The sequence below is a fragment of the Delphinapterus leucas genome, chromosome 3 (genome assembly GCF_059928025.1).
Source record: "Delphinapterus leucas isolate spDelLeu-1000000601 "Yukka" chromosome 3, BTC_Dleu_Yukka2, whole genome shotgun sequence".
Lineage (NCBI taxonomy): Eukaryota > Metazoa > Chordata > Mammalia > Artiodactyla > Monodontidae > Delphinapterus > Delphinapterus leucas.
Window position 1 is genome coordinate 154,992,153 of NC_143131.1, and position 21,122 is coordinate 155,013,274.

Genomic DNA, 21,122 nt, shown 5'->3' on the forward strand with positions numbered 1-21,122 from the left:
AAAACATCCCCCATTATGTCTGCCTGTGCTCATACCTTCAGAACACAGTCAAGTTTGAAACATGATAAAAATGTTTAAATAGTGTGCTTTAATAAATGGAAATATCTTCATCTAAACAATAACACAAAAAGGCAGGCTGAGCCCTTTGAAGTGGCTTCGTTGCTATCTTCCATCCAGAACAAGAGAAGGAATCAACAGCTGCAGAGTAAAGAAAGCATGAAACCCAGAGATGGAGGATTCTGTAAATGACCAATTACAAGACTATTAAGCCACACTTTCATAGCAAGAGGCAAAATATTCCGTTAAACTGAAAATTCTTCTACCCCTCACTCCAAGGCCCACACAAACATTAATGTTGCATTTATTAGGATGTATTTCCTGTGCTCTATCAACTTGACTTTCAGCAACTGTATTAATACAGTCCTTTCGCTTTGCACATATATCTGAATGACGGATTCCATTACTGGAGTTTTGTAGAAAGAGTGGAGTGAATGAAGTAAAGTTTGGGAAGAGCCATCATAATCCATAATGATGGGCACTGAATCAGGACAAGAAGAAACCTCTCTTCTCATTTATTTGAATGAAAATTCTACTATATATTTATTGCCTCTGTACAGGGCCATCTGTTGAATAATGGAAAACAAGCATCTTTCATTTGGAGGTAGGATTTGTGTGCTCAAGTTTCGATGGGCCTGCAGAATTAATCTTGTTTTAGAAATGAAATAAAATGTAATTTCTTACTGTAAGTAGATGTGCTTAAGCAACTGGCAACTTTGATGTCTTTAAATCACTGCAGTTTCAGGGTAGGCAAATCTATAATTATTTCAAGCACTTCTTTATTGGTGCAACAATTGAGCAGTGTACATAGTGGTCAACAACCTGGGCATTGTCAGAGGACTCTAAGTTTGAATCTAGACTTTGCCACTCACCAGCTATGTGACTTTCAGCTATGAGAATCACTTTCTTCAGCGTTACAGTGTGGATTATTATATGCCCTTTGCAGAACTACTGTAAGAACTAAATGTATATGGGCACAGTGGCTCATAGTAAGGGCTCAAATTAGTACTGTGGTCACTACTAGTAGTATTGAAAAGAAATTACAACTTCTATTCTCATAAAGTGGGATATGTGTCCCTTTATCATTGTAATTTCATATCATTTTACTTTTGACCTTATAATTTAATAGCTTGATCCAGGAAACATTTAGCAGTAAATATAATTGAAAGAAGGTTACTTGTCAAACATGAAATACTGTAGTATCAAGTGTGCTGGCACAATACTCTGCTCAGATAATTAACCTGTAAAAATATGTTATTGTCTTCTTTTTAATTAAGCACATTGAACATATATATTTACTGTGCCAATTGGCGAAAGGTCCATTAATTAATCAGTCTAACTATATGTTGCATAAATGTCTTCTAAACATAATCGTATATGTATTTTATTTGTTGGGAAAATGTGTTTGAGATTGTTCTTTTCTGCCTATTTAAAGTAAAAGAGGGTGAGAAGTAGAGTTAGGCTTAATGTACTTTGTACTCCATTATGCCATGAAAATGCTTCTGTGCCCCGGAGACAACAACAAAAGATCTGCTTTAATGACAAGAATCAAGTATGTTCTAAAGCTTCCAGGTAGGAGGCGTACAGGTTGCAGTTCATATCAGAAGTCTTTGCTCTCTCTCTCAACTGCGTCTAGATGGGAAAGATGTGCTCACAAATGCTTCAAGGTGATATAGTAAATGTTGGAAAAGAGGGGGGTAGGAGGCAGAGTTTTGAATATCTCAAACCTGAGCTAGAAGGATTTTATTTAAAGAAAATAGCGGATATGATTTTTCACTTAAGGAATGCCAGTCAGCAAACCTGACACTAATGTAGGAAATTAGCTCTTTTAGCTATGATGCTTTCAAATGCACATGGCTGAAAACAAATTCAAAATAGTCCAAGGAAATTTAAAAACAAAAACCAAACAACAACAACAACCTCAACAAACAAGTACTAGAAATTCAGGGATGCAGCCATATTCAGATACAGCTGGATCTGGAAATTCCAGAGTATCAGCAGGGTTCCAGCTCTCTCTCCATCGCTCAGCCCTGCTTACCTCTGCAAGACTTTATTTTACAGAAAGTCTCTTCTGGTGCTGGATGGTCACTGGGAGTCCCAGAGTCATATCTCCCCAGCTTAGAAATTCCAGAGAGAAAAGACAATTCTTCCATTTTGCTCTGAGAGAAAAGTCCTGGGGAGGAGTCTGATAGACTTAGCCGAGGTCACATGCCTACCCATGAGCCAATCACCTGCTTTACTGGAGTTCAGTCCCTGGGCGACTCATCCCCGGGGCCCGTGAGGAGGCAGGATGGCATTATCTGGCAGTTCTCCAAGAAAAGCCTGCTGTTTTTGTAAGATGAAAGGGGAGAGGACATGGATAATGAAACCTGTATCTGCTTCTGTAAAATCCACAGAATCTTACTCCCTGCCCTGTGTCGATGACCATGCAGTAAGCTGACCCAGGAGGTCATTTTTCCCACAACAGTCTTTATATATATGACTAAGGAACACACTGGTAAAAGAATATGGGAGAAAGTCTGAGTATGACAAGTCAGCTAGACTGATATTAACTAAAAAAGCTGTGTAAAAATATCCTTAAAAAGTTGCCCCCAACTCACTCAAAGTCCATAGTTGGAGCTGGAAATACAATGTCATGGAGTTTGGATAAGAACAGGTTTTCTCCAAGTTGAACTATGACACAGAGATTAGAGACTTCTAGAAACTACACTTTTTCAAAGAAAAAACATCACATGAGAAAAATGAGGCCTAGAAAAATTAAATGACTTAAGATAACATAGCTAATTAATGGCAGGACTGAGACTAGAGTATATACTTTGTGTAATTGGCTATGGTTTAGTTAGTTAGTTTGTTTGTTTTGTTATCACTTCAAAACGAGACAAACTTAAAGAAAGGAAACACAACCAAAACTCAGTGGTTGGAAAAGAGATGGATGTGAACGCCCACTTGTTTCTTACGTATAAAGTTACCCCTCGCAGTGTTCTGGAGGAGAAAACGCTGGCTCTTCCCGACGTTGGTTACATACACAAAGATTCCAAAGACAAGACAAGTGCTTTGCAAACGAAGTAACTAGAACCAGCTCAGGCTTCCCCGCGCCGGGTCCTACGTTCCACGGTCAGAACCACCAACTGTATCCCCCCGGGTAACAAGGTGATTCAGAAAAGCTGGCGTCTTCAGAGAAGGGAGAAAACTTAGCCGGGAAGAGAGGAGAAAACTTGCTCAGCTTCTTGCTGGGGTCTGAAACGATCCCAACAGAGTCCTTAAACCCCTCAGGTTTCCCCAATCAAGCACCCTCGCCTCCAACCTGGGCCACCCCAGATCTATCAGACGACAGAAGTATGCGGACGCACGAAGAGCTAACCACCCCACGAGAGGAACCTACGCGCGGCCGCACCCACTCACCCGCCGCTCCCCGGGAGACGGGAGACGAGTCCGGGGTCCAAGTCCTGGGCGTGGCACACTCGCCCCTCTCCGGGCCCAGCTCCAGCTCACCTCGGCGCAGCCCGCCTGGGCGCCGCCATCTTGACCACAAAGGGGGCCTCGCGCCGGAGGCCCCTGAGCGGGCGCCCTGAGCGGAGCCGGAGCTCCGGGGAGCCCCAGGTCGGCGCCCTACGTCCCCCGCGCGCTCGCGCAGCGTCCACGCGCGACGAGAATCCCTCACGCAGCCCCCGACCTAGGCTTCCGCGGACCCAGCGCCCCGCGCAGCCCGCACCGCGGCTCAGGCGGCGCCGAGGGCGGCCCGGGCGGAAGAGCGGGCGCGGGGCACGCGCTCGGTAACCTGGCAACGCGGAGCAACCCGGCGTCTCTGGCGAACCCCTGCCTTCCACCGCGAGGAAGCACGGACCCCCCCCCCCCCGCACCCGCTGCCCAGCCCTCGCCGCCCCTCGGTCGCTCCGCCCGCCGCTGCCCGCTGGCTATGGTCTTTTAAATCCATGATACAACGTCTATATGTAACAAATCTGTTAAACCCTAAATGTTTATGATATTCAAGTAATCCAGTATCTGAATTATTCTTGAAGATAAACATCCAAAGACTTCTTAATTGTATGGGTATACATACATAAAATACACGTGGAGGTAACTTCAAATATAGTATGTGCCTGTCTCTATTCCTTCCCTCTCCGCTCTTTTAAAAAATGCCCCTTTAAAAATTGCCCACTCACCATCTGTTAGGTAAATTTGCTGAAACACAGTAAATGTGGAGACAGAAATTGTTATAGAGACTATTCCAAATGGCACTGACACCTGTATTTATGAAAGAGTTACTATTTTTATTATTATCCTAATTTTAGACAAGAAATTATTGTAATAGCTAACACTTATCTGGAACTTACTATGCCCCAGGTACTGCTTGAATGGTTTACACATGTTAATTTATTTAATCCTCATAATAAACTAAGGATTTATCTCATCCCCAACACATAAAGGGCAGGTATTATTATTCATCACCCCTATTTTTCAAGATGAAGAAATTGAGGTACAGTGTTCTTAAGAGACTTGCCAAGGACATAAAGCTAGGAAGCACAGAGCTCAATTTGAAGTCAGGAACTATCTTCAAGATCTATGTTTCAACCCCTCTGCCACCTAGCTCTTGGGTGCAGAAACAGAGCTCATACCCATGTCTAATCTCAGCAACAACACTTTTAACTATTGTACTCTGTTGTCTGTCTATGTATTAGACAGTAATCCCTATCAGCAGTGTTTCCAGAACTATTCCTCTTGGATGAATCACGTTCTGGGTATGTCCAGTGAACAACTGAACATAAAATGTTTAAATTATTGGAAAGTTCTCTCTGGGGAATGTCTTACGAGACCATCTACCATACTTAATTCCACTAATCGAATTAAATGGAATTTTAGACCATCTATCATTTTTTAATATTCACATCTCATTTAATATTCAAACAATATTCCTTAGGGTAATTACTCATATTCTTTGCATATCTTGATTCTTTGTGATGTGGGCCCATTTCTCATGATCGTATCTGCTTTGAAATTATTTAACGTAAGTTGATACTAGTATCTTCCCCATGCAAGTTATTTATCTTACAATGATTAAAAAAATTTTTTATCATTGTGTTGTGAATTCACAGCATTTTAAAAATTAGTTTTTATTTTATTTATTTTTGACTGTGTTGGGTCTTCGTTGCTGTGTGCAGGCTTTCTCTAGTTACGGCAAGCAGGGGCTACTCTCCATTGCAGTGTGCTGGCTTCTCACTGCGGTGGCTTCTTCCGTTGTGGAGCACGGGCTCTACGCGTGCAGGCTTCAGTAGTTGTGGCTCACGGGCTCTAGAGCACAGGCTCAGTAGTTGTGGCGCACGGGCTTAGTTGCTCCAGGGCATGTGGGATCTTCCTGGACCAGGGATGGAACCCGTGTCCCCTGCATTGGCAGGTGGATTCTTAACCACTGCACCACCAGGGAAGTCCCTATCCTATAATGATTTTGATTCTTCAGTTCCTCAACCCTCCACCCCATTAAAATAAAATCAGAAGTGGGATCAAGTCTCATTTCTGTGGGGAGAAGGTAGCAGGTAAGCTCTTGTAGACATTCATTCAGTCAATCAATCTCAGTTGAGGACTCCTGCTTCTAGCCATTATGGAGTAATTGGCCCCAGAATTTTCCTCTCAAAGCTAATCATTAGAAAATTAGAATAACTTAAACAACCCTTTTAAGACACTGGGCAGCTAAGAGCTCAGGACTGTGTTCCCCAAAGGAGGGGGAACAAATGAGGCAAGCCCTATGAATGTTCCTGCCTGGTGCCACTTTTCAGACCCAAGCTGAGCATGGTCAATGGGCTAATTTGAGAAAACAGAGATCAGAGTTCAGAGAGACTCAGGAAGCTGCAACTTGCAGGCAAGAGTACAAGATAGACAGGAGGTACACAGAGAAAGAGGGCTAGAAATATGTATGGTAGTCCCTTGAATTTTGGCTCAACACTAAACTGGGAAAACATAGGATGAGGATATGGGACCCTAGGAAAATAACAACTATTAGGGAACTGTAACAGAGCTCACGCAGCACTGGGAGACACTGAAGTGCTAACCCTCTGGAGGGGAGAAATCTTTCTGAAGACTCGGACAAATTAGTAGAGACCCAGAAAGACTTTAATAGCAGGGCTAAATACCCACTGGAAAAAGTCTTAAAAACCAACCTGGAAAGGTTCTAGCTGACCTGCAAGTAACCTAACATCTGCTAAAACAAGATTCAATGCTTTTTAAAGGAAGACAGTGAAATGAAGACACAACCACATTATTTTTACACTGTACAGAATCCAATAAAAATTATAAGGCATGTGAAAAGGCAGGAGGAAAAACTAGTCAATAAAAACAGATCTAGAAATGACAGATTTTAGAATCAGCACAAATACAAAAAAAAACAGTGTGACAGAATTCTAAAATAGCCCCCATAATTATATAGTGAATGGGATTTTGCAGGTGTAGGTGAGGTTATTAATCGGTTGGCTTTGAGAGAGATTCTCCAGGTGAGCCTAACCTAATCACGTAAGTCCTTAAAATAAGACTTTTCTTTGGCTGGTCACAAAAGAGTATGTCAGAGAGATCCTAAGTGTGAGAAGGATTCAACATGAAGGAGGTTCTCTATTGCTGAGAGGGAAGGAGCCATCTGGAAGGGTCTGAGAGTGGCCCTAGCAGCTGTCTGGCCCCTGGATAACGGCAAGAGAAGACAAGGACGTCGTCCCTACAGTTGTAAGTAACTGAATTCTACTGACAAGCTAAATAACCTTGGACACGGATTTTTCCCAGAGCTTCCAGATAACAGCTCAGCCTGGCTGACACTCTGACTTCAGTTCTGTAAAAGAGCCTCAGGAGAGATCCCAGCCAAGCCGCCCATACTAGAGTACCTAAAGATCTGTGAGATAAATGAGTATTGTTTTAAGTCACTAAATGTGTGGTAGTTGTGTCACAGCAATAGGAAATAAATATAAACAGCTAGTGTAAATATGTTCAAGAATTTGAGGGCAACATGAACCCAATGAGGAGAGAAGTGAAAAATATAAAAATAAATGGAATGTGTAGGGCTGAAAAATACATTGTTTGAAATTCACTGCATCTGTGTAACAGCAGTTGCACACTGCAGAAGACAAACTTGAACATTGTTCAAGATAGACCATATATTGTTCCATAAACAAGTTTCAGTACACTTAAAATTATTGAACTCATTCTGATAACAACGGTATTAACTTGAAAATCAATAACAAAATATCTAGAAAATCCCCTAATATTTGATATTTAAACACACTTAACTCACAATTTTTTTAAAAATCCAGGTAGGGGCTTCCCTGGCGGCACGGTGGTTGAGAGTCCACCTGCCAATGCAGGGGACACGGGTTCGTGCCCCGGTCCAGGAAGATCCCACATGCCACGGAGTGGCTAGACCCATGAGCCATGGCCCCTGAGCCTGCGCGTCCGGAGCCTGTGCTCCGCAACGGGAGAGGCCACAACAGTGAGAGGCCCGTGTACCGCAAAAAAAAAAAAAAAAAAAATCCAGATAAATTAGAATATATCTTTAATGACTGATAACAATAACAGCCTGTCAAAATCTGTTGACTCTATCTAAAGCAGTTCTTAGGGAGAGATTTATAGCTTAAAGCCATATAGTAGAAAAGAAAATATACATTTAATTCAATCATCTAAACTTCGCATTCGAAACTAAAAGAGTAAAATAAATTAAACTCAAAGTAAAAAGAAAGAATAAAAAGTATAAATCAATAAAATAGAAAAGAGCAAAAAGAGATAAAACCCAATAATACCAAAAGCTGTTCCTTGTAAAGACCAGTAAAACTGAAAATGTCTAAGCTGGACAGATTAAGAAAAAAAGAAAGAAGAGAGAAATGACCAAGATAAAAAGAAAAACCATCACTCTAGACCCTAGACTCATGGAAAGGAAAATAAGGAAATGTCATGAAAATTTTATATCAAAAAATTGATAACTAAGTGAAATGGACAAATTCATTGAAAGGCACAACTTACCAAAATTGACTCAAAAAGAAAGAAAAAAATCTAAAAACTTTATGTTTGTTACATTTCCTTTACAGTGAAAAACCTTCCTGTGCCTGGGGCTGGTGGTGGGAATGGCGATAAACTGGAAATGGGCATGAGAGATCTTATTAGGGTAATAAAAATATTCTAAAACTGATTCATGTTGATGGTTGTATAATTTGGTAGTTACTAAAAATGACTAAATTGTATCCTTGAAATTAGTGGATTTTATAAGTAAAATTCATCTCAACAAAGCTGTTTGAATAAGATAAACAAAGTAACTATAAAAAATCATTCCCACAAAGAAAATTCTAGGTCCAGATGGCATTCCTTGGTGAATGTGATCAACAATCTAAGGAAAAATGTCAATCTTACAGAGACTCGTTCAGAAAATAGGGGAGAAGGAAGCAGAAATGGTGAAAATTTCACAAAACATATATTTTACAAAGAACTTGTACATAAGGAAGGTTATATACTACACACACACACAGAAAAAATATATGTTCACTAAAGAAGATACACAAAAGGCAGTAGGCACATGAAGAGATGTTCAGCACCATTAGTTTTCAGGGATAAGCAAATTAAAACCAAAATGAGATCCCACTACCTATTACAAAGGTTAAAATGAAAAAGACTGACCATTGTGAGTGTTAGAAAGGATACAGCAGAACTAGTACTTTTATACACTGCTGGTCAGAATGCAAAATGGTGCAACCACTTTAGAAAAGTCTTTCTCAGTCTCTCATAAAGGTAAACATACACTTACCATTCAACCCAACATTTCCACTTCTACCCAAGGAAAGAACAATCCACAGGTATTTCTGTATAAATGTTTATAGTGGTGTTATTCAAAATAACTATAAAATGGAAACAACACAAATGCCCATCAAAAGGATAAATACAAGTGGTATATCCATACAATGGAATACTACTCAGCTATAAAAGGGAACAACTACTATACACTAAACAGATATATCTCAAAAATGTTATAGGAAGTAAAGGAAGAAAGACAAAAGACAGTGTATGCAATATGACATCTTTTATATGAAATTCTAGAAAAGTCAAAGTTAATATGTAGTGAGAGCAGATCAGCCTGGGTCTGAGAATAGGGGATGGATTGAGTAAACAGGGGTATAAGGTACCTTTCCAGGGTGATGAAAATGTTATATATCTAATTTGTGGTGGTTTTTAGTATATAAAGTTTTATGCTTAGTTTATATTTTATAAGCTCATCAATCATATATTTAATATGCATATACTTTTGTTTATGTAAACTATACCACAATAAAGTTTATATATAAGGTTAAGATCCAATTATCTGGGCAAATTTTTCAACTCATCCATTTTTATTATCTATAAACTGAAGAGTTTTTTTTTTTTTGTGGCTCTCTGAGATTTAACATTTCTTTCAGCTCTAATTATATGCCATGATTTTTATATAAGTTTTGATAAAATAACTTGCATGATGCCGCCTCATGAACTTTTACACTTATATTTATGTTGCTTCTTGTAAAACATTATTTCCCTATAAATCCAACAGTGATTAATATTATAATTAATACTTTAAAAAAGGAATTGATAAAAGTGCTTTAGAAACCTCTTTCGAATACTGATAATGTCTTACTTAGGATGTTAAGACCATACCTGTCTTGCTCCTACTTCAGGTCCACTCTTAGAAATCTCTGAATATAAAATGCGGTGGTATCCCATGATATTATCCACAATAGTCTTCTCTAAGCCAGATTTGTCACAGTCATGTCAGCCTTCTTCACATCCTGTCACACTTTAGCAGTTATAAAGATTGGTTCCTTGTGATTTTTCGTTAAGTCTCCCTTTCTGAGGCTTGTTCATCCTGGTGTTCTTACCTATAGGACAAGGTTTCAAGTCCATGGGATGGTAAGTCTGCATTACCTAGTTATTCCAGTCAGGAAAGATATATGGAGAGATGGCCAGTCTATAAAAGGTAACCTGATAGAGTCAAACATAGTTAAGAATCTGGTTATTTATTTCGAGAGCAGCTCAAAATTGTGATATGTCTGCTAAGAGTTGGGGCACTTCTGACTCAATCATAACTGAAAGGATTCTTTAGGGACTCTATGAAATCAAAAGATTAAATTAAGACAAGTTAAAACAACCTTAGAAGGCTGACAGAAATGTTCTACATCTTGAAAGGGATAGTGGTTACATGGGTAAATATATCTGTCAAAAGTCATGGATTCACACACTTAAAATGTGTGCATGTTCTCTGTATAAACATAACTTGAAAAGGTTAACAACCATTTTACAAGAGTAACTTTACAATGGAGAAACACGTCAAACACTACCTCAGCCAGGTGATCAAGGTTAATATCAACAATGATAAGCCACATTGATAGTATACACCCTTGATGTTATGTGATAAAATTGGCACTTTACCTCTGTGATCTCCTCCCCCAAACCCATAACCCCATTATAATTGTGAGGAAAACATCAGAGAAATCCCAGTTGGGAGACATTCTACAAAACACCTGGCCAGTACTTCGCAAAAGGGCCAATGTCATCAAAAACAAGGAAAGCCTGAGAAACTGTCACAGTTAAGAGGAGCCTAAGGAGACATGATGACTAAACATAATGTGATATCCTGGATGGGATCCTGTAACAGAAAAAATACACTAAGTGAAAACTAAGGAAATATGAATAAAGTATGAACTTTAGTTAATAATAATGTATCAATATTGTCATTAATTGTGACAAATTAATATAAGGTGCTAATAATAAGGGAAAGTGGGTGTGGGGATATCAGAACTCTCTGTACTATCTTTGCACCTTCTTTGTAAATATGAAGCTCTTCTCCTAAAACAAAAGATTATTAAAATCATTCTCAATGAAAGACAAGAATATAAAATACAAGGGAGCTCAAACATATCCATGAAGGAGGCAGTGTTCATGTTATATAATTTATTGTCAAAATCTGAACATGTTTTGAAGTAGAAGGGGATGCAATTAATAATTGTATCAGGACAAGAGGCATAAACTGAGATGTATGGTCCCCCTAAGTACAAAGTCATATTAAATATCCAAGCTCTTGTTTCACACTTCCTGTGTCTCAATCCAAACTCTACCACTTGCTAATTAAGTAAATTATTTCACCTCACTGAGCATTATTTGCAATTTGAGAAAGAGAGTAATACTTACCTTGTAAAATTTGGGAGAATTAAATGAGATGATCAAATTAAAGAGCTTACTTAGCAAATGCCTGGCACATAATCAGTACTCAATAAATGGTAGATGACAATTTGTGTATATTTGGACATTAGCGAATTTTGCTAAAGCATGCCTGCATAATTACACTGAATCCTCTACACTAATGTATCCTCTTGTTTTTCACCCTAACCAACAGTAGTCATACAAATACTTACTCTTTAATAGTTAGCTCAGATGTGACATGACAACTTCTAGGTCCCACCCAGGATGTGTTAGGAGACTGAATGTCGTCTAGAATAATGATGATGAAGGTTATCATCATAACCATCATCATCATAAATGATACTGACTACATAGCTTCTTTTCCTTTCAGTAACTCTCACTTCACCTTATCTTGGTGGGTCTGTCAGTATCATGGTCCCAGCACCCAGCTGCAGAAGTGGTACATGGACAAGGCTGAGGCACATCCTCTTAGATACAGAGATTGCTCCAGAAATGGGCCTAAGACTAAAGCAGAGTCAATAAATGTCATGTGAGGAAAAGAGGTAACTTTACCTTTGGAGTCATGACCTCTAATGACATTAACCCAGATCTGCTAATTGTCTTCTTTGCAACAATGTGGAAAGACAACTCAGAAGCAAACAAAATTAAGAGGTAGAGAAGGAGATAGAATTCAGGTGCCATGGTTTGAACTCCTGAGTCCAGCTGTGCATGCACTCAGGAGTTCAAACCAGGAGACCAGCTGTGCATGGACTCAGGAGTTCAAACCTGAATGCAACCTCATGCAAATTTTTTTCCTACTTAAGCTAGTTTGAATTCCTTTTTCTGTCACTTACAATTGAAGAAGCCATAAGTAATAGAGTGAATTGTCTGTCTCACTCTGCACTTGCCTACAATAGCTTTTATACTATTCATGGTTTCTTGAATTTTTTTTCCCCTCCCTGGACTTACATCTTGGATAAAGACTGAAGTTCAGAGACTTGGTGTTTAACAACTTGGAAGCCTTCCCTCTTGGTTGATAATTTGTAAATGTTGGCTGAATAAATGAATTATACAGTTCTTACACAGGTGAACTCAATTACTGGTCCTCCATCATTAGAATTTGCAAACAGTATGTGAATAGAAGGACACACTCTCTGGTTTGATTCTGGACATTTTCCTCCTCCATTATCGTCTCTATTTCAATCTGTTATGAGGTCATTTTTCTCTGATGCCTTGCTTCTCCTTGAAGAACAGGTTTTTGTGAGATAGCTCACACATACTCTTTATTTGTTCATTATTCCTGCATTAAAGTTCAAGGGGCTTTTCTTGTTGTTTCGTGTTAGTCTTTCATCTGTATAGCTGTCATTTTATTTCTATGCATTTGCAATTCCTTGCTCACATTTGCTCAATGGGAATATTCTCCATACTCAGCAGACCTCTTTCAATTGTAAGTGATGGAAACCTAACACAAACTAGATGAAGCAAAAAAAAAAAAAAAAAAAAGGTTACTTTGTTGACTCATGTAGCTGGATGTCCAAGGGGCAACCTGAGCTTCAGATACAGCTGGATCCAGGTGATTAAAGAGTCTTGAGGTGCTTTATCGTTCAGGGTCTGTTTGCCTTTGTATCTTTTTGCTTGGTGGCTTAGTTCTCTCCTGTTGTGGCTAGGCTCTTTGCATTGACAGGTAAGATAATCACTGTCCCAGCTACTTTATAAAATCATTACAGGTCAAAATGCTAAAGTAATAGTTACCTCTATGCCAATGACCATAGAACAAGTACAGAAAATAGCATGAAAGTAATCTAGTTGGGCAAAGCTGAGTCATGCTTTACACCAGGAAGTGATCAGACACTGTGGCTGAGAGACTCAAGAGAACTATGTGGGTGATAGAGGAACAATTCCACACTGGGATTAATAGCTGTTCACTAATACAAAGTAAAAAAAAACAACAAAAAAACAAAAAATAATTCCCTTTTATTGTAACTAGGGAAAGCTAGTCCTCAAGATAGCCCTTTCTTCATGACTTTTTCCGTCTTTCATTCTAAGACACATCTGGACATCAAAGTGGCAAGCTTAAAATCCCCATCACCATCACCATACTCTACTCTAGAGTCTGACTGCCTTGTCCAGCCATCAAAGACAAATATTTAACTCTTTTGGCCTATTACATGTAGGGTCACATAATACAAAAAGTTAACAAGAACTGAGTTCAATTAAATTAGAATATTAAATATTTTTGTGGACTCTCCACACCCACCAAGCACATAGTCAACACTCATGCAGCCCACTTCACCTGCTTGCATTAAGGCTTGACTCCCACACCTGCCTCACTTCTTACAGCCACGACTGTTTTCCTTAGAATTTCTAAAATATCACAATGGACTGCTTAAAATCTTGGAACAAGTGTCTACTCACAATAGCTAACATATGGTAAGATTATCTTCAGTTTGGTGTCTCAGTTTGGATCTAGACTGTACATTATTTAGATCAATCGTTCTCAACCGGGGTTAGTATTGTCTCTGGTGGATATCTGGCATTCTCTGAGACATTTCTGATTATCATGACTGAGTAAAAGACTGTCATATCTCCATGTATCTGGTGGGTTGAGGCCAAGGATGCTGCTAAACATTATACAATGCATAGGACAGCAAACAACAAAAAAATGTGTCACTCCAAAGTTTTAGTGCTGAGGTTGAGAAACCCTGATCGAGATGAATACATTTTGGGGAAATTTTTATTTTATTATTTAAATTCTTTATCACATACAGTATGAAGAATATAAACAGGTGAAGAAATAATTATTTGAAGGAAAAATGCAGTAGGCAAGAATAATTATTGATGATTTTAATTCACTTTATAACTCTTTTCTTTCATTCTTTCTATTTTTTTTTTAAGCCATCATGTCCTATTATGGAATTCCAATTGGGTTCTTAGATCTTTAATAGAACAAAAACATGAAATAAAAATCAAAAAGCACTAAAACACAAGAAACCATGTTCCTAGTTCCCATTGTATCTTTTAGTAGAGTTATGACTTGGGAAAATCATTTAATCCCTTAAAAACTAATTTTCCAACTTTTCAATATGAAATATTTATATTAAATTATTGTTTTAAAATAAAATGTTAATCTACTAAAGAAAAACACAATGTAAAAAGAAACCCAAAGAAATGCTATGAGGGGAGAAAACCAAGGAACCAAAAACCCTAATTTAGCTTACCTTCTTTCTCCACAATGGTACTGAAACAGAAATTCTTCTAGAGTCATCTCACTAATCACTGAATTCAATGAACTCTATTTTCCTTTCCAGCTCTAATGTTTAATTACTAAATCAAACTTTATCTGTCCTAGGCTCCGTTTTTAAAATATTTTGCTCTCTATCAAGGATTAAAGTTTGACCTAATAAAATAACCAAATCTATCCTCTTAGAAACCATCAGGGAGTAATATTTCTGAGATAAACAGAGAGGAATCTTAGAGCATTATTCGAATACTTATAATCTCAAGAATAATGCCAGTCTAGAGCAGGTGACATTTTACATGAGGATGCCATTTTGCTTCTGCCAAATTATGTGAGAAGACGGTTTATTCAAGACTTGTCTAAAAGGGACAGCTCCAAAATGCCAAGCCACAGAGCAAGCCGTGTTCCAGAAACAGGAACAAGTGATGGAAGATCACTCCCGACAGCATTCACTTGGTATAAGAAAACAATATGTCTCACATACAGAAAACCAGTTATGAATTGAAAAGAAAATTTTAAGTATGAAACAAAATTTTCTTTGTTAACCAGTGGATTCTTCTAAGAATGTTTATGTCCAAAATTTCAAATAAGATTTTGGAATGCCAGAAAATGAGCAGGAATGTAAGACCAGTAGAAGTACTTACTAAGAATGTGTTCATCTCTTCTAGTTTGTCCATTTGTTGGTGCATAATTGTTCATAGTAGTTTCCCATATTCCTTTCCATTTGTGTGGTATCTAGGTGTAATGTACCCTCTTTCATTTATAATTTTGTTTATTTGAATCCTCTTTTATTTTCTTGATAAGTCTAGCTAAAGGTCTGTGTGTTTTGTTTACCTTTTCAAAAAAACTCAAGTTTCAGGGATCTTTTCTATTTTCTTTTTAGTCTCTCATTCATTCATTTCTGCACTGATCTTTATTTCTTTCCTCCCACTAACTTTGGTCATAGCTTGTTCTTCTTTTTCTAGTTCTTTGAGTTGTAAAATTAGGTTGTTTATTTGAGATCTTTCTTTTTTCTTCATGTAGGTATTTATCACTAAAAACTTCCCTCTTAGAACTGCTTTAGATGCATTCCATAAGTTTTGGTATATTGTATTTTCATTTTTATTTGTCTCAAGAAATGGTTTTGATTTCTCTTTTGATTTCTTCCTTGACCCACTGGTTGTTCAGTAGCATGCTGTTTAATCTCCACATATTGGTTAATTTTTCAGTTTTCTCCTGGTAAACTAGGAGAAACTAGGAAACTAGGAAAACTTTTAGTTTTATGCAACTGTGGTACGAAAAGGCTTTTGATATGATTTCAATCTTCTTTATTTTTTTCAAAGAAGACAGTCAAACAGGTACATGAAAAAGTCCTCAACATCAGTAATCACCGGAAAAATGCAAAACCACAATGAGATACCATCTCATACCTGTCAAAATGACTATTATCAGAAAGACGAGAAACAACAAGTGTTGGCGAAGATGTAGAGAAAAGGAACTCTCCTGCACCATTGGTGAGGGTGTAACTTGGTGCAGCCACTATGGAAAACTAAGAGGGTTCCTCAAAACATTAAAAATAAAACTACTACATGATCCAGCAATCCCATTTCTGGGTATATATACAAAGGAAATGAGAACAGGATCTTGGGAGAGATATCTGCACTCTCATGTTCATTGCAGCATTATTCACAATAACCAAGATATGGAAACAACCTAAGTGTTCCTCAGCAGATGAATGAATAAAGATGAGGTGGGGGGTGTATATACATATGTACATATTATTCAGCCATGAGAAAGACACCTTGCCATTTGTGACAACATGGATAGAGCTTGAGGGCTCTATGCTAAATGAAATAAGCCTGACACTGAAAGACAAATATTGTATGATCTCATTTACATATGGAATCTAAAAAAACCAAACAAACAAAACCCAAAATTCATAAAACTTGTAGAAACAGAGAAAAAAAGGGTGGTTACCAGGAGCTGGGAGGTGGCAGAGAAGTGATATGTTGGTCAAAGGTTATAAACTTCTAGTTATAAGATAAATAAGTTCTGGGGAATCTAATGTACAGTATAGTAATTTACGTTAATAATACTGTATTATACACTTGAAAGTTGCTAAGAGAGTATATCTTAAATATTCTCACCACAAAATATAAATGGAAATTATGCTACATGATTCAGGTATTAGCTAATGTTATGGTAGTAATTACTTTGCAATATATACGTGTATCAAGTCAACATGTTGTACACCTTAAATATACCCAATGTTATATATCATTTATATTGAAATAAAGCTGGAAAAAAGTACTTACTAAGTTTCTTTGCTTCATGCTTTCTCCTCTCTTAATCAACCTTACCAATTATTTTGGTTTAAGATTTTCTGCTAGGTTTCCCCTTTGATGCATCTTTCCTGGATGTCTTTGTGAAGAAAACACAAATGAATAGAAATTCTGTTGCATGGCTCTGTCACTATCTGAGTGTACACTTGACTTCAGAAGGTCTTTATTTGCACTGAACCTTTAAACATATTGAAATTCCAATATTTGGGCTTTCAAATCTAATCAAACTTATCCTGGAGTAGAAGGGATTCACACCTCAACACAAACAAGGTTTCTTTCAACTTATCACATGGGTGGACTTTGAGGGTGCGATGCTAACTGAAGTAAGTTGGAGAAAGACAAATACTGTAGGATATCACTTATATGTGGAATTTTTAAGAAGTCAAATTCATAGAAACAGAGACTAGAATGGTGGTTACTAGAGGCAGGGGGTTGGGGGTAATCAGGAGATGTCAGCCAAAGAGTACAAACTTCCAGTTTTAAGATGAATAAGTTCTCTGGGTCTAATTACATTACGGTGATTTTAGCTAATAAAACTGTTTAATATACTTGAAAGTTGCTAAGAGTAGACCTTAAATGTTCTCACCACAAAAAAGAAATGGTAGTTACGTGACATGATGGAGGTGTCAGCTAGTACTATGGTAGTGATCATTTTGCAATATATAAATGTATCATATCAACACATTGTATACCTTAAACTTACACAATGTTATATGTCAATTATATCTTAATAAAGCTGGAGAATTTTTTTTGAATTCCTGTTGTTTCTTTCTCTTCTTTCTTTTTCTATTAGTGTTAAATATCTTGGCTTTTTCTTTTTATTCCAAAGCAAAATTTCCCAAGTGACTAATATAGAATAGTAATCCCAAAAACTGTTTTTGTTTTTTTTTAAAGAAAATAGATGACCAAATATACCCTCTTTTGGATATTCTCCATTCCCATTTGCCAAATAAATTTTCTGAAGTCCTGCAGCAAAATTAACTTTTTAAATTGTTTCCTCAAGATATCTCACAAGTGAACTCTCTACCCCAACGCTCTCCTTTATATTTTTCAAGTAATAGCTACTAAAACCTGTGAAGATAGCAGAACTCATTCTGGAAAATGCTGGTCTTTTATTTGTATTATTTCTTTCCTCCTCTTTCCTTCTTTCCAAGAATTTGCAATCTTCATTGTGGCTCATATGTTACTCCCTTTGTAGCAAAGCACTTTTGCAAGAATCCCCAGTGATGCTGAATGTCTGATTTTAATAGTGTCTTTTAAGTCTTCATCATAATTGAGTTTTCTGCAAGGTACAAGAAACCTCCCATCATTTACTACCTGGTTCTCTTTGTCCCTTGATTTTCAAGGAACTATTTATCATCTGATTCTCACTCCTTTTATATGTCTCTTTTCCCCCTTGATTCTCTTTGTATCATCTTATAAATACGTCTTCACCAGGAATCCACTAGTTCTACTCTTTCTTTCGTTTTATTTCCTCTTCTTGTGTGATCTCATTCACTGCATCCGTTCAATTACAAGTGTATACTAATGACTCTCAAATCAGTATCGCCCGCCCAGACTCCAGTCCTGAGCCTAAGAATCAAATTTCAGTGGTTCCCAAATACTAGTCCGTAGTTTACAAACTTTGGGTAGGAATTTCGTGTTTCTTTTTTTTTTTAAGCTTGGCACTCATTAGAGTGCCTTCATCATTACACATACTTAATACATGTTGGTTAAATCAAAACTTTGAACCAAATTAACTACATGGCTTAATAATACATCTGAAAGTTTGAAGTCTATTTAACTTGCCATTGGTTAAATCACTTAATTTCTTTGTCAGCTCCATCTGAAAATTGGAGAAGATAGACGAGATAATTGCTATGATTCCTATTAACATTACCTTTCAGTTTCTAAAGTCTCTATTATCTCTTTTAAAATGAAAAGAATCTTGTAAAAAAACACCTAAAACAAGAGAAGCCTTAACTAAGCAGTTACGTTATTTCAGTTTGAATGCATTCATTTAATACACTTTTCTGAGTGCCAAATATGTGTCAGGCACTGGGCTCACAATTTTATTCCGATAACTAAGAAATACTGGGTATAAACAGAAAGATAATTCTAAAGAATGTGACTTACATTTCCTTTTTAGGTCTTGTATTTTCTTATATGAGTTTAAAAAATATTCCACCAAATCTTAATTGAAACTAAAATGAGTTTGAAAAGTGGCCTAAAAAACTCATAAATTCACCGTTAAGGGTACCACTAAATAAATATTTATGCTAAAATATTTTCATAATTTTTTAAACTTGTAATAAAGTCGATCCTAGTTGCAAGGGCTTAGAGGGCAGTCAAAAAAAAACTGTACTGTGTTAAACATTAAATAATTACTTCATTTTGTGTTTGCTATAAATTTTGAAAATATAAAGGAAAATCAGAGAGAAAATAATATTAGCCTGATATTGATCAGAAGTGCTGGAAGGCAAAATAATGACATCTACTCATTATCAGAGTTAAGAGATGTTATGAATGGGGCATCTGGCACATAGCAGTTCACGAGCAGCAAAAAAAAAAAAAAAACTCCATAAAAGCATTGAATGGCACCCTGCTCACAGTATTTCAGAGCTACATATATGAATCAGAAATCTCAGGAGACTGAGAAATATTTAAATGTAACCCTCCTCACACTGGAATGAAGTACTTTAAAATAAATAGTAGCTGATGTAGACTGACAATTAGTGATAAGGGCACATACTTTTATCCAGATATTTTTACATCTTTAAAACTTGATCTAAATTATCAAGTAAAATTTTACATAAAATACTGAAGAAAAACTGGCATAAGAATAAGTGACATAGGGGCCTATTTTTAATATGTGAAACGATGTACTTTTAGTTTTTGTGCTTGGTGGGATTTACTACATAAAGCATGGATGAGTGTTTGTTATCTCCCTTTTAGACCCTCACTGCATTCAGAGTCCAGTCCTTATTCGCCTTGGTCTTCCCAACACATAGTTGAGTAGGTGTCCAGGAGAAGGGGCTCCAGAAGGCTACTGAATTCAACCAAGCTAAAAGACAAAAGAAAAGAAATACAAAATACATGCATGATTGATATGATTATATAAAATGTGTGTAAACATGGGAGAAGCCCTTTTAACTGGTCTCAATTTAACTAACCTATTGGGTTAACTAAGAATACCAATTTTCTTTGCAAGACTTAAAACTTATGTTCATCAACCAAGGACTGCACCAGGATACTAAATTATGGTCTAATACTCTCCCATTTCTGCCACCACCACATAAGCTGCATGTTTATCAAGAATAATTTGTGCTTTTTCTCAATTTGTTTCCCCCAGGTGTCCTTTTTATTACTTCTTTGTTATTTATATAACCTAATGGAATATGAGCATGGAAAGAGCAGTTCTTTTGAAGTCTGTGCTTAATGGTTTCAAAATACTTAAGCAGGTTACAAACAAAGTCTTGAATTATGTATAGAAAAACATAAATTTAAAAAATTAGGCAGAGGAATATAAAATCTATGAGGATTATAGTCTTGGATCATTTTACAAATACATTTACGTTCTCATTTCACTTAAAAAAGACAAACAACATGGAAATAAAAGACAATGCATTATAAATACAGTTTATACAAGATAAGTAAATTCATGTTAAGATACAAAATAAAACAAAAACAAAAACCAAATAACAGTAAATGTAGCCCTGCTTCAAATTATTATAAAGTGAATGACAGTTAAAATAGTACATCTATATCAAACATTTTTAAATGACTCCCCTCTTTAAATTATTTCTGTCATTAATTGACCGGTGAGGCCAGTCATAGTGAATAAAAAAAGACTACTCTGTCCAAACTAAACATAATATATGATACCAGATGTCAAAATTTAAAACACTTTCCTAGTACCTCTTCTTACTGGTAAGCCAATTTCTTTCTTTGTGCCCATTCTACCATGAAGGCTTGGCCATGAAGTTTGTTACCTCAGGTAAAAATAGAGCAAGTTCAGCACAGAATAACACAGTCACGATTCAGCTTCAAGTCTCAATGCTGACTTATTTTTTTTCCTATTAGAAAAAACTTATCTAATACCCTATGTCAACAACAATATCAGAATCTCAAAATTCCAAGGGATCTTGTAGCTAACAAGGTAGAAGGCAGTGTTGGATTAAAAAATATATATTAATTAGATGTGTATTTTAGTTAGTGGTCTCACAGTCATTTATATATAACTTTTAAAAAAACCTCTTCTTGCAAGAGAGGTACCTAGAAAATTATTTTGCTTTGAAGGTCTGCTTTTTAAATTGCATGGTGATGCCTCTTCACTTGCTAAGTACCCTGAAAGTTCTTCCCTC

The 21,122-nt window shown here is 36.9% G+C and overlaps 1 pseudogene; it reads right to left on the bottom strand.

Moving 5' to 3' along the window:
- LOC149749818 (UDP-N-acetylglucosamine--peptide N-acetylglucosaminyltransferase 110 kDa subunit pseudogene) overlaps window positions 1–21,122 on the bottom strand; it is a 268,591-nt pseudogene that overhangs the window by 179,294 nt on the left and 68,175 nt on the right.